Source organism: Rhipicephalus microplus, chromosome 8, assembly GCF_043290135.1.
Source record: "Rhipicephalus microplus isolate Deutch F79 chromosome 8, USDA_Rmic, whole genome shotgun sequence".
NCBI classification, from domain to species: domain Eukaryota; kingdom Metazoa; phylum Arthropoda; class Arachnida; order Ixodida; family Ixodidae; genus Rhipicephalus; species Rhipicephalus microplus.
Genome location: NC_134707.1, coordinates 37971186 through 37986560, shown reverse-complemented (window position 1 = coordinate 37986560; position 15375 = coordinate 37971186). Strand labels below are relative to the sequence as shown.

General features: G+C 43.8%; 1 long non-coding RNA gene and 2 other non-coding genes across 3 annotated transcripts; 2 read left to right on the top strand and 1 right to left on the bottom strand.

The window, feature by feature from the left end:
• The first annotated feature begins 618 nt into the window (after positions 1–618).
• TRNAL-CAG (transfer RNA leucine (anticodon CAG)) lies at positions 619–702 on the top strand. The gene has a single exon. It is a non-coding gene; the product is annotated as a tRNA-Leu (tRNA).
• Positions 703–1336: 634 nt separating this feature from the next.
• On the top strand, positions 1337–5032 carry LOC119165778 (uncharacterized). The gene is made up of 2 exons (XR_005109004.2): positions 1337–1781; positions 3370–5032. It is a non-coding gene; the product is annotated as an uncharacterized LOC119165778 (long non-coding RNA).
• Positions 5033–9711: 4679 nt separating this feature from the next.
• TRNAL-CAG (transfer RNA leucine (anticodon CAG)) lies at positions 9712–9795 on the bottom strand. The gene has a single exon. It is a non-coding gene; the product is annotated as a tRNA-Leu (tRNA).
• Between the last annotated feature and the right edge of the window lie 5580 nt (positions 9796–15375).

Here is a 15375-nt window from a genome sequence, read left to right as displayed (position 1 = left end):
GATCGCCTTCACCCAGGCGTCTCGACAGAGGGAGTCCGAGGGCAGTTCGTGGAACGAGATTGCGTTGCCGCCAGTGCGTTCCGTCGAAGGACAGTCGGCAACACAGCAGCCTTTCGGCATTTTCTTCAACTTCACTGTAGGGCGCCGTGCGTTTGAGCTTGTGGGATTGTTTTTTTTTTTTTTTCGCGGGGTTTGGGAAGTGGTCGAAACGTTACTAGGATTCTAGTAGCCTATGATCCCGACCGAAGCGCGAGTGAATCGGGCGTGAAACTAAATATATCTAGAGTGAACTGTGCTCAGTCTCTAAAGACCTATGGGCTAACCGTTCTTCGTACAAGGCCGATTTTAAGCAGCGCGAGTATTGCGCTTAATCCACGTGCGCCATGTTTGTTTTTCTTTGGCAACTATCCACGAGAAGTCACTACAATCGCTGTTCGCCCGATCAATGCATTAGTGTAGTTTTTTTTTTTTTTTTGTTACCCCGTTGTAAATAAAATAAGCTACTATTGTTTATACGCCGTAAGGATGTTGGAAATAAAACACATTTATTTAACACAAATTTCAGTAAATTGTGGTTTTGCGCATATAACAATTTTTTATCAAACACGTCTCCTGTCTGTCAGGATGGCCGAGCGGTCCAAGGCGCTGCGTTCAGGTCGCAGTCCGGTCTTCCGGGCGTGGGTTCGAATCCCACTTCTGACAAAAGATTTTTGATTCAGCATGCATTTTTTTTGTTTTATTTGTGTCCGTATGTGCCAACCTGCTACATAACAACTACGCTAACGCATGACACGCCGGTCCCACATTCATCTGGCGCGCAGCCGCCATTTGCTTGAATTTGTTGCTTTGTTTATCTGGTAGTCCCGCGCAGACAGGAGGTGGAGGGGTGCACTGCCCAGGCATCACCGTCGACACAAGATGGCCGACGCAACCTGGCGCTCCGGCATCCGCCACATGCGTGCTGCATGGAGGCTACCGCGCCATCATTTCCGCACTAACCCTAACCCCGCTACTTAGCGGCGTGGCATCACAGGCACTTATCACTGCGAGACAGGTTGCGGTTAGTTTGCGAAGGTTCGAGTATCAAACCTCACAGTCGCTATTGATTAGCCAACGCAGCACGCCCCGCATTGCATTTTTCTCCAATCTTTTTTTTTTTTTTTCCGTCTCCTCGTCCGTCCCTCCCGCTCAACTCGTGACATCAGATTCAAAACCACCCACGTGACATGACGTCACGACTCAATTTTTACGCGCAGGTTCCCGTCGTCATGGAAACGACGAAGCAGCCCCGGATGGGAGGCTAGGCGTTGGCGCGCCATCGAGCCTTTCGCGAGGCTACATCCGGGCACCACGTCGTCTGCTACGCTCAAGATGGCTGCCCGGAGCAGAGAAATAGGTTTTTCGTGCCAGTTTCCCGCCAATTCACAATTCAAATCACAAATTCGCAGCTTTAATGGTGAAGTGAATTGCGGATAACGCAGTCCTCGGTCCAGAAAGTTCTGCCACGTGACCCCACGATTTGAAGCAAAGACACATAAAACAAACGTGGCCGCATTCGTGGGAAGGCGAAACGGCCATATTGGAATGGCGGCCGAATGGGATCAGACATCCGAGACGTAGCAATGGCGGCGACACCAATGAAAATGGCGAATGCCTAACGAGCGTAGCTGGATCGGATCTAGATACACAACCGTCGAAGTTGCAGTAGTTTAAACGAAACCGGATCGCTTTCGAAGCTCCGCTGGACAAAAGACGTCATTGGCTGGCCGGACGCGAATGCGGTGAAGTTGCACGTTTTATTTTTGTTTTTCCTCCCTAAATATTGATTTGTCGGGCAATATGAGCGCTGGCCTTGTTGTCCGAAGCGCTTTGCTCCCGCCATCCACCGGTTGCCATACTTACGCTGCATGCAAGGCTTAAGTGTACACTCGCGAATGCATGGAAGATACGATTCTTCACAATGCGATAGACGGCGCATCGTATGTGAATGCCACAGAATGCCAGGGTGAAAGGTAGTTCATGGGTTACCTTCTTTGTACGTCGATAATCAACCCAAGTCTTTGACAGGAGTATTTTTTGATATATTTAACACGTATAAGTACACGTCAGGCTATCACGATGCGCCTAAGGTCTAATCAATATTACACATGACAGGTTCGCACAAAAAAAAAAAAAAAACTTTACAGCCTTTATGATGTGTAGCTTTGGATTGCGCCACAGATATATATGCATGAGCGCAACACAGAACAGCAGGCCTAACACGTTTACTACATTGCCGCCCTTGTGATCGCTATCGTCAGTACTCTTGAGACCTCTCGATCATTTTTCTATAGCTTAAAGCTTATTTGCTCTTTCATTTTTTTTTCCCTCGATGAATCGTAAAGCAGCTCGAGTGATTGCACTTATGTAACGCATCTGCTTCGAACATCTGTTGAGCGCTGTAGCGTGGGTTGTGCAGTCGTGTCGCATTATGAAGTTTTGCGGGTAAAACTATTCAATAATTAAACTTGCATTCTTTTTTTTTAAGAATGCCAGCGGCTGCTTCATTTTTCTGTCTTGTTATAAATAAGACGCGATATTTCAAGCACACCATGCACGCAAGCAAACCAGCATGTTGAGCTAACAATTTTAGCAACTGTTCAGAAGGAAATAATTGCTATTGAAAAATGTTAAACAAAAAATGGGGGGTATACCGTGACATTTTTGCATATAGACTGGCATTCCGTCATTTGTCAAAAAACTTGCTTTATTGAATTCTCTACTTACGTGCGAGCTATCTTACGAATGGGTCTCGGTGTCGCCATGTTTGGTTGTTAACGTCGCTTTCTTGCAAGTTTACCAATAACTAAATGAACAGTGCTTACCATAGACGCATACGCATGGAAATGGTTGGGTTTGTGAATAATTCGGCTGTCCGTGACCTTATTAGGCCATGAAATGGTTCGTAAGGTACCGTAAGGTTCAATCACGGCATACAAACATAAGAGACCATGCGTTTAATAGCCACACACGTGACGCCCATGCTTTGAAAGCAAAATAGTCTACATATACCACAGTATCATTCGACACCCTCCCACATTTTAAAGTAACCATACTCATTGTTTTCAAGGGGGACACCTTTCACAGGACAGCAGTACATGAGCGTTCCTTATTTGCGCCTGTTTCATTCTTTTTTTTTTTTTGTCATCAGCGAGACACATACTCGCATGTCATTTCACACCATTCTACAAATACCAAAAATCTAAGTCAAAGAGAATCGTTTCTTAACAAAGCTTCTGAAGAGAAATACCATGCAGTATGCACGCATGCGTACAAGCGTTCAAGTTTGTAATATTTTTCCGGTCATTTATTTGATTCTTTTTTATCCAGGTGACACCACTGCCAGGCCTTCACCCGTACCGGCAGCGATTCCAGGAGCCGTTAGACAGCAAGGAAGCGAGGACTGAGCGTCGTCAGATTACTTATATTATTTATATACCATATAGTTTAAGCGTTCAGGGGGAAAAACCAGAAATCTTGGAACTGATGAAACTTTCAAGGCAGTAACTACATGCAGCGTACTTCATGCGTTAGTATTGGCACGTCTCATTTGACCGTGCAAATAACATCGGTGCTCTAAAGTAGTCTACGACGCGTATAAAGTTGGTACGGGCTGCAACAATCGCCACGGTGTAGTTTCGCAATTTCTCGTGTATGCAGTGGCCGTCGAAATTGACGAGCGCATAGGCTGGTGACGTAGACAGCAGCGCGATCGTTGGGGGCGGCATCTAGTGGCAGCTCGTTGAACCCCGCCAAGACAAGTTTTTTTTTTTTTCTTTTATGCAACGCCGTCTTTGTACAGTAGAAAAAAAAGAGAGAGTTTGTCTACACATGTATATGATGCAAAAACCCTCCAGGCGATCGCTTAGGCCAGAAGTCAAGCGTGGAACATCTCGTTAATTATCACAATACATGACGTATAACGTGTTGCCACGAGATGACGTTGCCATCTATGGTGCTCACGTCTACATTTCCGGAATTCCGACGTGGCGATTACTCAAACAGGTTAGCTGCGAAACTCACTAAAACCACTAAATCGTCCGCGTTGAACAGACGCTAAACGAAGGCTGAAAATCACGCTGCTTCTAGTTTCTGCTGTTAAAGGCCTCAGGGGCCAGGAATGGTGTGTCTTTAGCAATCATTCCAAGTGGTGAGGGAATCTGCATGTCTACCTTCGCTTCTTCTTCAACACGTAAAAAAAAAAAGCTCGATCACGTTATGCCAGTGACTAATAGGGCTAAGATTTAAAAGTTCTCGCTCATTCCGTAACATAAATGTCTAAACAAAGAAAAGGTCTGTCGCACGTTGGGGAAAGCAAACGAGCGAGCACTTATAAACGTAAAAAAAAAATAATTTTGCTAACACGTGCGCGGCTGGCACGTACATTCATTCGTCAAATTACGACATAAGTTTCGCAGGGTTCCACTGAATGCAAGGCCGCTTTTACAGGGGACTTTATATTAAAAGGCAACATAGTCACGTTGCCTGCCAATGCACAGACATGGCGTATAATCAGACATTGCGCATATACGCTGTCTCTACCACTTGGGATGGCTGCATCATGAGCCTAATGTGCTACAAAAAAGTTTACACGTTATAGTAAATTGTTGCTCTATAATAAAGACCAGCCACACTTAGCAGCAGTAGAAGCTCGGCGCGAAAAGTAGAGAAGATGTAGATATATGTCTAAAGCCAGCTAGCGACGCCCCGTTGAAGCTTTTTGCGCGAATAGTGACGTCATAAATTTGTAGTCATGTCATGTGACACGCTAAATTTCAAAATACGAGGTTCTAAGATCCACTTTTTCTCAATGATAGTGAACTTCTCCCAAGGAAGTCGTGTTCGTGTAAAGTATAATATATAGAATTTAAAAATAGTATGGTCATCAGCTCGGCCCTACTGGCCCAGTCTGTATGGCATTCTAATATTTTCGTATATTTTCCAAAAATAATATGTGCCAAGTATACCGAAAATATACAAACATTATACGAAATATGCAAATTTTATTCCGTACAGCAACATATGAGGAGTTTTTCTTTTTTTTTTTTTTTTCAAAATGGGCCAAGTCCTGAACCGAAACTAGTTCAAATGAGGCTTTATTGGCACATACATACTCTTAAACGTCGTTTAAAAAAGTATTAATAAATTACTAATATTTATTATCAATTTATTAATAATACTTCAAAAGAAAGTTGAGAGTGTGTGTACCATACAACCTTATTTGAGCAAGTTTCGCTAGTTGTAGCCCATTTTTGAAACAAAAAAAAAACGCTCCTCAGAATGGCATGCCGAAAATTTCATTAGGGCAATTATTTGGATTGTTCTGGATATTACACAGAGAAAGGATGCCGAATGAAGAAATCGGGCAGATTAAAAAAATATATATTTTCCTTTATTAGCCACGGGAACCTCTGTACTAGAGAAAAAGAAATACACGGGCCTAATAATTCGTGTAATCAATTCTCGCCAGATCCCCCTGAGTGGGTATGAGCCGTAATAGAGGTAGCATCATCGTCGTCGTAATTTTCCAATGTAACCCAAGCATCAGTGCGCGCAAGTGTGACTGCGCATACTTAAAACATATTGTTGCGGTTGAGTGATTTAGGTGTAGAAGTAACCACAGCTGGCGATTTTGTTATATGCGTATATTAGCCAGGTTCAAGCATGCGAGCTTAAACGTGATTCTGCATTTCACGATGTTAAGTAGAGTAATTCAGTGCAGCAGCGCATTCAAGGTGACAATACTGAAACCACAGCTTACTTGACACGAAATTTAATTACAACTGAACATTGAGTGTGGTGATATATAAATGTTCCGTCGATCCGCCTGAATATCGGCACATATAGGCACACAGTGAGCACATCACACTGCACAATATGTAAAAGTGTCTTCAACACGAAACATACTGTTGGCTGGCACTGTATACGACTTAACGTTTGCCGCAAATACATGACGCAAGGGCATACATGCTGCGCACTTCCATTGTTTTTCATTCTACACCTAAACACATATATATATATATATATATATATATATATATATATATATATATATATATATATATATATATATATATATATATATATATATATATATATATATATGCAGTACCAACTCTAGAAAAACCAAAGTGTTTTTGCGATGAACAATACACTAACTGTGCAGTGCGACGCACTGTGAAGATAGCGTTATGTGCGCTAAAATTCGTGATATTTATCGTTCAGCGAATGTGCGAAGTCTGTAGTATAAATAATTGCAATATAGATGGAATTTCCGGCTCCGCAGTATGGTCAATAAAAGAACATACACCGCAGGACTTGCGCAATGAAAAGTTAAGTTGCCTCGGGGATCTTTCCTCTGCAAGCCTGTAGACCTGCCAGATCTTGAGTTCTGCACCACAACGAGGAGAAAAGGAGGTAAGTTGTAATAGAACCTTGTCGATGGGCGAGTGAGTGAACACTTGGCAGCTCCATCTTAACGCTATAAGCAAAGACGAACGCTTGACAGGCGACAGGAGAAGCGTTACTATAGCAACTGGTTCGTGGCAGTGCGTTCAAAGGGCGTGATGATATTTTTTGATGCATTTAACGTTTTCATAGCCTTGGAAGCAGAAACACGTCAAAAGCATCTGAAACCTTAGCAAAATGCTATTATGTATCCATGCCACTATATCACGAAAAGAGTTAGAAGCAGGATATAGTTACACAATGGCTTAACGACATGTTGGATCATAGCCTTCGTTATGGTTAGATTATAATACTGAACAAAATGATAGCATGTAATTTGTATGCAACAGGACTCTAGCTTATAGCATGCAAAATACAGTGGCACTAAAATCGTTACACATCAATTTAATAGCTTTTGTTAGCTTGCAAATTATAACTTGTTTTTAACAGCTTCTCAGTCAGGCACTGAGCATGCATGTTCCAGTCGAAGTGGTGATTTCGTAAAACGCCTATATGTGTGGTAAGTTACTGTCTTTATAAGAGACCTCTAAGTAGACAGCTTAATCAGGGAATCGAAATAGAACGAAGACAATATTTTTGCCCAGCCGATGGCCAACAGTTATTTAGGATCAAGCTTTATACTAGAGACAAGCTGAAAACAATCCAGAAATCATCGTACCACATGAACGCAATGCATTCAAATAGGCCAAGTACTACTTTCCTCGTTGCCTGATACAAATTGACTGCAAAACAACAGAATATCATTCCAAACTGGTTTCGAAAGTTTCAAAGTTTATTAATAGAGATTTTCCAAAACCAAGTTTACGTCTTGCCGATTCTTGGCCAATCATCCATTGAGTGTGTAGGGGCCACATAATATCCAGAACATCATCACCGTCTCGTATTAAGACAATGCGGAGCTGGTTGCATATATTGACATTGTCGAATTCCGCCATGTTGTAATATTCAGCCATTTGCCAGCTTTGACTGACCCAGGTCCAGCGCCAGAGTGTTGCTGCAGGGCCTCTCTTGAAACGGTGCCTTTACGATATTGGAAAATATATGACAGCATTTAAACGCGTCAAGAAAAACAGCCCGAAAGGCAGTCTGAAGTTCTACCATGTTGTCCGGATTATCGCCTTTTGTCTACTGTGATTGGCTCACAAAGCTGCTATAAGCCATACCTCTCATGACAGAATAAAAAGTTTGAGGAGCGTGACACCAGTGAGTCAGTTTGTCATTAGTACGTTCACATTAGAAGTACCACAAAAAAATGTTATATATTGTGTGAAGGCGTCTGTTAACGTGTGATATACTGAATCCATTCACATCATGGAATGGAAGAATTACGTGGTTAGCTAATGTTGGTTATCAAAGTGATACTGAGGCATTCATCTGTCACCGTCAATCAGCACTGACATAATTTTAATGTTTTTTTTTTCTAACGTAGAAATGTATTAAATAAAGGAAGCTAAAGTGGTCGAAAATAATCTGTGCAGCACAAATGGTGTATCTCATCAAGGCTGCGACCGAACATGAGACGCCTTAAAAAAAACGCAGATCATGGCGTTGCAATAACACGTCAACGCCTAAAAGCGGGCGACAGGCCAACGATAGTCTCTGTCAACATCAAGACTGCTAAATTCGAGCCCCTCGCTTGCGAAAGGAGGTTGGGCCGATTCGAGGTGATTGTGCCCAAACATCTTGCCACACAAGCACCCCTGAAAGAGGGCGCCGAAATGGCTGCCACGTCGTGGATCCATGTTCGTAAATGACGTGCTTCAAATGTTCTCGTCTTGGCTAGCGTTCTTCTCCATTTGCGTTAATCAGATGTTTCAGACTGTCTCAATTTCGCGCTTCTACTTAGCACATGACGGTCTCACATGTGTGTCACTGTGTTCGATGAAGTGATTTGCGCTGTGCGTCCGTAAGTGAAGTACCAGACGTCTCTATTTGCTAATTATTTGTCAGTTTTGCAATGTATTTTAATATTTCTTTGTTTGACCTATGAATCTGTTTGTCGTTGAACCATCTGCTGCTGTTTCCTTGTATATTGGTTTTGCATCTCAACCAAGCTGTTGATCAGCTCGGCAGCTTCCGGTCCTATTGTATTTTTCAAGCTGGAATTAAATTACTGATTTGTAATTAATAGAACGATGAATGTCCACGTTGCTTCCTGTGATTTATGTTGCCTTTTTATTTCCGTACAGTTGTGACAAAAAAAAAAAAATAACCCCTCTAAGCGTGGTATTCATTACATGTGATATCGTGATATGCTTCTTAAACGCAGCCGAATGTCTTTCAATATAAAATCGCATGCACTATGAATAAAAACAGGAGTACATAAACGCATAGCTATAATCACTAATCTGAGCAAAAAGAATAAGAGGGACCTAGAACGTGGCACGTGCATTGTGCGTATATAGACACATAGCGCAGAGCTTCGCTTGAAAAACCGCCCGATTAAACACGTTATATAACGTCACGAAGCACTTTGGATTTGTGGTCTCGACTTTATGCTAACATGATCGTATTCAGTTTTACCGGCTTCAGTCACTGGCTGCTCGGGAACTGAGCATTTAATGGGATCTCATGGCCCGTAAACTTTTCAGATTGACTGCACCTTCAATAAATCCACAATCACGCCCATTGTCGCGTGACCTGATTTTGCGACAAACACTTTCACGCAAAACTGCCGATCAAAGCATGCTATTAGATACTCTACCGCGGATGACATCGTGAAGCCTACTTGAGCACGATTGACGTAATAGCGGGCGAGCTGCTGACGTGCCGGCCGCTAACGTACGTGGCAGCTAGCTTAACGAATAACGCCATCCATCCGCGGTATCCCAAATGTCCGTAGAACAAATTTGAAGGGACATTTTAGTCTTCTCTCATGTCCACACGCAATCGTAGTGAAACGATGATACAGTTAAACGCTTAAATATTAATTCATCACGACCACAAAAACGAAGAATGTAACCAGGTAAATTTATTAAACATAAATGCTCCTAGCTGTTGAAATGAAAAATCCGGCACTACTATTATTATCAGCAACTGTTGTTATAACTATCAGAAGTTTTGCCTGGCAATACATGCGACGTGATTTGGCGTGTATCACTAGATCCTCTGTACTCAAATTGAGTGCGTAAGATAAGAAGAGTGATCATAAAACTCGATTTGTGAGAGAAAAAAAACCTACATAAAAAGATAAAAAAAAACGTGTGTCAGAAGTGGGATTCGAACCCACGCCCGGAAGACCGGACTGCGACCTGAACGCAGCGCCTTGGACCGCTCGGCCATCCTGACAACGTGCTACTGAAAAGTCATGAAAACCGTGTGAGGAAACAGCTGTACTAAAACCATTCATGAACAAGCTGAAAGATAAAAATAAAAGCCTGTTTCTAAATAAACCACTGGTGCACGTACTCTACCACGAACGACATCGTGTAACCCTAAAAAGCGAAATCTAAACACGTGAAGAATGGATAAAAGTTGATGCTAAAGATGCACAGATTACTCGCCATACCCGACTGTACATATTCCAAATCTGATACATATAGTGAATAATTACAACAATAATTAGTGAGCCATTATTAGTTAACTATGCTTCGCGCAAAACATATGATTAACAGACGGAACTGGACATTGAGTACCACCATTCAAACACGCGATATCCAAAGGCAACTCAAAAAGGCATATGTTCACATTTGCACGATGCTGATGTGTTAACACGATGTGCGCTTGTCTTGAAGGCCACATAACGTATTTAGTTTGAAAATCGCCCAGTGTGATGACTTAGTACCAGGATTATAGAACAAGACGGTGCAAAACTCGTACGATAAGAAGAAACCCACGTGATACAGAAGTTATTCGCGACTATACTCACAGGTAAAGTAAATACTGCAGGCGCGAAAGGTCCAAGCCCTTGACAATACATTCCTGGTATTGTCATACGCTCTTGCATCAGCGTACCAAATATAGAGTAAGAGGTACTTGAGTTAACCACAAAGTGGTTTACGTGGAATAACAATATATCATAGGCATACACGCACATAAATTTTGAAATTATGGTTGAGACGTAATGCTACTGTTTAAAAAAGCTTAAATGCACCGCATCCTCCACTTAGCAGAGTGGCGCAGTGGAAGCGTGCTGGGCCCATAACCCAGAGGTCCGTGGATCGAAACCACGCTCTGCTACATTTTTTTTTCTTTTTTTTTTGCAAATTCTTTTTATTTTGTTTAAGTGTTTCATCTTATTGTCAAGTAAGGATAGCCTGACGCCTTCTCAATATAATCCGCTCCTCAGGCAAATTGCGTTTAAGCCGTTTATGTGTTTAGTAATACAATACTGGGCATGTACGCAGAACTGCTGCATTCTGGACAGTTTTTAAATCCGTACGCGCTTTCTTAGACCTCCTATTTATATTTAAGCCTTAGTTTTGTTGTGCGCAATCATTTCATGGAGAAATCATGCGTCATACCACCATGCAGCCTCAGGCGTAGACGGTGCGACAGGTGAGATGGTGGGGCGGAGGGGGGCTTTTACATGCGGTTATATATGTTGTACGCGCACACACATACATATATGGAGAGAGGTAATGTGTACAGATCCCCTCGAAGTCATACAGTTCCTATGGAGGGGGATATATTTCATCTCGCCCCCCGTAGTTTTGTCGATTCCTTCGAAACGGATGAGACAACATAAACAGAAAAATTAACGCACCCCCTCTCAGTTTCTCACACCTTCGTTGTCTTACAACGAAATCGTATTATCAACGCCCTTCTAGAAAACGAATTTGTCTTTAAAAGAGCTAGGAAATGAGTGTTGGTTGAGTTTCTTAAAGTTTTCCGTCACAACCTTCGCAACTGCTATTAGGCTTAGCACGTGTCGATACCGTTCGCCGTAAGCTATACGCCCTAAAAATATAATAAATAAACCAGACCAATTAGGTATAGCCCCGTATATAAACTGCACCAATTAGGTATAACTACGCATGTCGAGTGGAATCATTGTCACGAATAATTAACTCGCGCAAAGCATGGCTGGCACAGCCATGAAAGAAGTCACGCACGGGCCCGAAATACTTCAGCAGCAGCCAAATGCAACGCTAAGGAGCAGTAATCGATTCGCCCGTTGACGTCGCTAAACCTTCTCTGTAAGCGATGATTAGACAATGTACCGCACTAGTACCTTTCACGCCGGCAAAGAGACGATAAAAAAGAAACGTGCCGCTTGTCGAGCGGAAGCCATTTTCCTCGCTTCGGCACTGCGCGGCGGTTCAAAAAAAAAAAAAAAACGCGCCTAACGAAAACGGCTGCGCGCGGCGGCGAGGTGAAAAAGCCAAGATTACAGCGAGTAGGCAGACGTTGCTTGTGTGGTTTAGTGAAATAAAGGAAAGGAGGTAGCGGTTGAGGCGAGTTGTTCAAAGAACGAGGGGGCATTCGGAAGAAGGCCCACGTGCGGCGTTTCAGAAGGCAAAAAAGGACAGCTGCCCTTAGCGTTCCGAGTACTTTTGTCGACGCTCTACAGCTCTACCGGAGTAGTTTTTGGAGAGAGGCAGAAAGAAAAGTGTAATAAGAAAGGAACGCTGCGCACCGGAAAAGAATCAGGCGCGGAGAGGGAAATAGGCCGTCAGAACAGGCAAGAAAACAAGAGGGACTGCAAGAAGGAGATCCAAGAGGGGAAGACCAGATAGAAGCTGAAGAAGGTAAGAGAGGTGGAAAGATAAACCGGCGCCAGTCGCTTTCTTAAGAAAAAAAAAATAGTTGCAGGGGGCAGACACTTTCCGATGGTTTGTACACGCACGCAAGCGTAGCTGCTGCAGCCTCCACCATTTTTATTTTATTAGCATACGTTCGCGCGGGAGGAGAGAGATCGCCCGGTTTGTCTGGCAACAATCTCGCTAGACTGGAGCTATTGACAGTGGAGAATGCTTGGTGGAGAGGGAGTCGTGTCTCTGTGTGCACACATTAGGCTTTTTTTGAGTGTGTAAGGCGAGGAGGAGGGGAGTCTGAAGCCGGCTGGCCCTTGGAAGCGACGAGAGGTTTGGACGGCGAGTAGGGCTAGCGACGGCGTGACGATCTTTACCAGAATGATCGCCAGATGGCGACAGTTGTCCGTTAATAGTTGTTTGTCGATAGTTCTGAGCTCCGGCAGGCAACGAAAGTGAGGAAGGCAACGCCAACGGCCAGCTTGGCAGATGCGCGGCCTGAGCAGCTTGTTCGGTTTGGCCGTTACGCGACCCTGCGTGTGCAGCGGGGGCGGGATGAACTGTGAGGCCTCTTAGTAATATATTTTTTATTTTGCCGTCGCGGCGTCTGCGCTCCACTTTTGCCGGCCTTTCGTCGTTGGATTCCCCGACGTTGTGCCCCTATTACCTCCGCGCTACGACAGGAACGACTGCGGCCGCTTTGATTCAACTTTACAGCTTCGTGTTCAATCTCTCTCTCTCAGAAGAAGCGTATATTTAAGGGCTCGTTTTTTCGTGTTTTTGACACGTTGTAAGATCTAATTTTGGATTAGTATATATATATTAACATTATTATTATTGAGAGCTTGCAAATAGTTGCAAAGAAAGTAAAGGGGAAGTTATTAGACGTAATTGTAATGTAAATGCGAACAAACAAAAGTGTATTAAAAGATAGCTTAGCGTGGGCAGGAACCAAACCTGCGACCTTCGAGTAACGCATTGGATGCTCTACCAACTGAGCTACCACGGCGGCTATAGCCTCACCCACTTTATTTGAATGTGGCAGTGTCAGTCAGTGCCACCAGTAGCGATGACGGCGAGTATCGAACACTCTTTATCAGCCTGTTTGGCACCACGTAACACGTGAAATCATTGCGAACTGTGAGCTGACCAACAATCCCTCATATACTACCTAAAGGCACCAAGTCTGCCAGAACGAGACCTCACCAATGAATAAAGGAAGGAAGTGTATACTTAAAGGCTCGTTTTTATTTTCCTTGTTAGACACAATACTAATGAAATCTAAGAGATAATAATGGAAGGAAAGTATAGGGAAAGTTGGTTGATTGATTGATTGATTGATATGTGGGGTTTAACGTCCCAAAACCACCATATGATTATGAGAGACGCCGTAGTGGAGGACTCCAGAAATTTCGACCACCTGGGGTTCTTTAACGTGCACCCAAATCTGAGCACACGGGCCTACAACATTTCCGCCTCCATCGGAAAGTATAGGGAAAGTTATTAGACATGATTGTGATATAAATGTGAAGGAAGAAAAGACGATCTGCCGTGGGCAGGAACCGAACCCGTGACCTTCGTTATTAGAAAGTCGTAGGTTCAGTTTCTGCGAACGGCAAATTATCTTTTCACTGGCCATCACTGATCACACTAGCAAACAGCAAGTTTTCAACTGGGAGTGTAACTGGTCCCATTTTAACTGGTTTATGGTGCAATGCCAAATGTGATTGGTCCCATTTGCAATGAGCACCAACTGTAAGCAGTCAAACAGGAACTACATTCCATGATCCAGTCTTGCTGAGTTCACTTGAGACAGTCCCATTTGGTTCCCGTTGCAGCTTGTTCCAGTTGGCCTCCCCTGATACTGGTCGCGGTTGCGCAAAACAAGATATTGACTCATCGCTTAAGTGGAACCTCATGAGCAAGGATTAGCTGCATGATCCAGTCGAACTAGGACTTGCTAGGACGGTCCCAGTTGGTTCCCATTGCAGTTTGTTTCAGTCGGTCTCAACTGTTATTAGCCTTAATTGTGCGAAATCGGATGTTGACACATGGCCCAACATGTCCTATAGCTCAACTGGTTTATGAAACGATTCCCATCTTAATCGGGCCCTGATGCAATGGAGGACAAATGGAACTAGTCAAACGGGGATTAGTTCCACAATGTGGTTGAACTGGGATCAGTGGGCAGTCGATACAGTTGGTCCCCTTTGCGACTAGTTTCAATTGGTCTCCCATGCTATCCGTATCAATTGTGTAATATGGTATAGTGATTCACAGCCATCTGGAACCACACGATAGCTGTTTACGTAGGAATATGATCCACGATGGCCATAGCTGGTGTGGATCTCGGGTGTTTGTCATTGTGTGCGATCAAGTTGGTTATTGTTACGGTACTTGGTAGCGCGTCTAATCAATTGCATACAACCGACGCAGTTGGATGCTGAAACTTGGCGGCATTTATCACAAACCTTGCCCCTTGTGCTCTGGCCGTGTAGGCTCTGGAAGGTTCCCCGGGAGGGTGGCCAGCACTTGCACATTTCGTGGATCTTGACATCACCTGATCGAATAGTTGACATGACGACGCCCACAAGGAAGTAGCGTAAAACCACTAAGAGCGGCACGCGAAAGTTTTGTTGGTGGTTTACCTTCGCGTGATCATGGGTTCGATGCCTCTTCGTACAGTGCTGGAGATCACAGTCACCGGCAAAGTTGAAGCCACGGTTTGCCCTTGGTTTGAGAAATAATACGCTTTTTTTTAAAAGCCAGGCGAACGATAAAATACGAGATCGTTGTTTAAACGGAAGTAACCAGTTGACACTGTTGAAATTTGGGCTGGTTGGTACATATTCATGACGAGTGAAATAGCACTGATTGAACGGGTACACAAGAAGACACAATGCAGGCACTATCATCTGTATGGGCAGGATTTTGTTTTGAGAGGTGCAAATTCGTTTTGCACTGCTGGTGAGGCAGGGGCGGAGCGTTGGTTTAGCTTGGGTGGGGGCAAGTAGCCTGTCGCAGCTTGAGAGGGGCAAGTGCCCCTATTGCGACCCCCTGCCGGCGCTAATGGGCACTATCGACAAGGGCACTGGTGAGCCGGTTTCCAATAAAACTTGCCTAGATGTCGTCGAGGCATCTAAGCTTGAAGAAAGTTGTAACACAAAGGCAGACG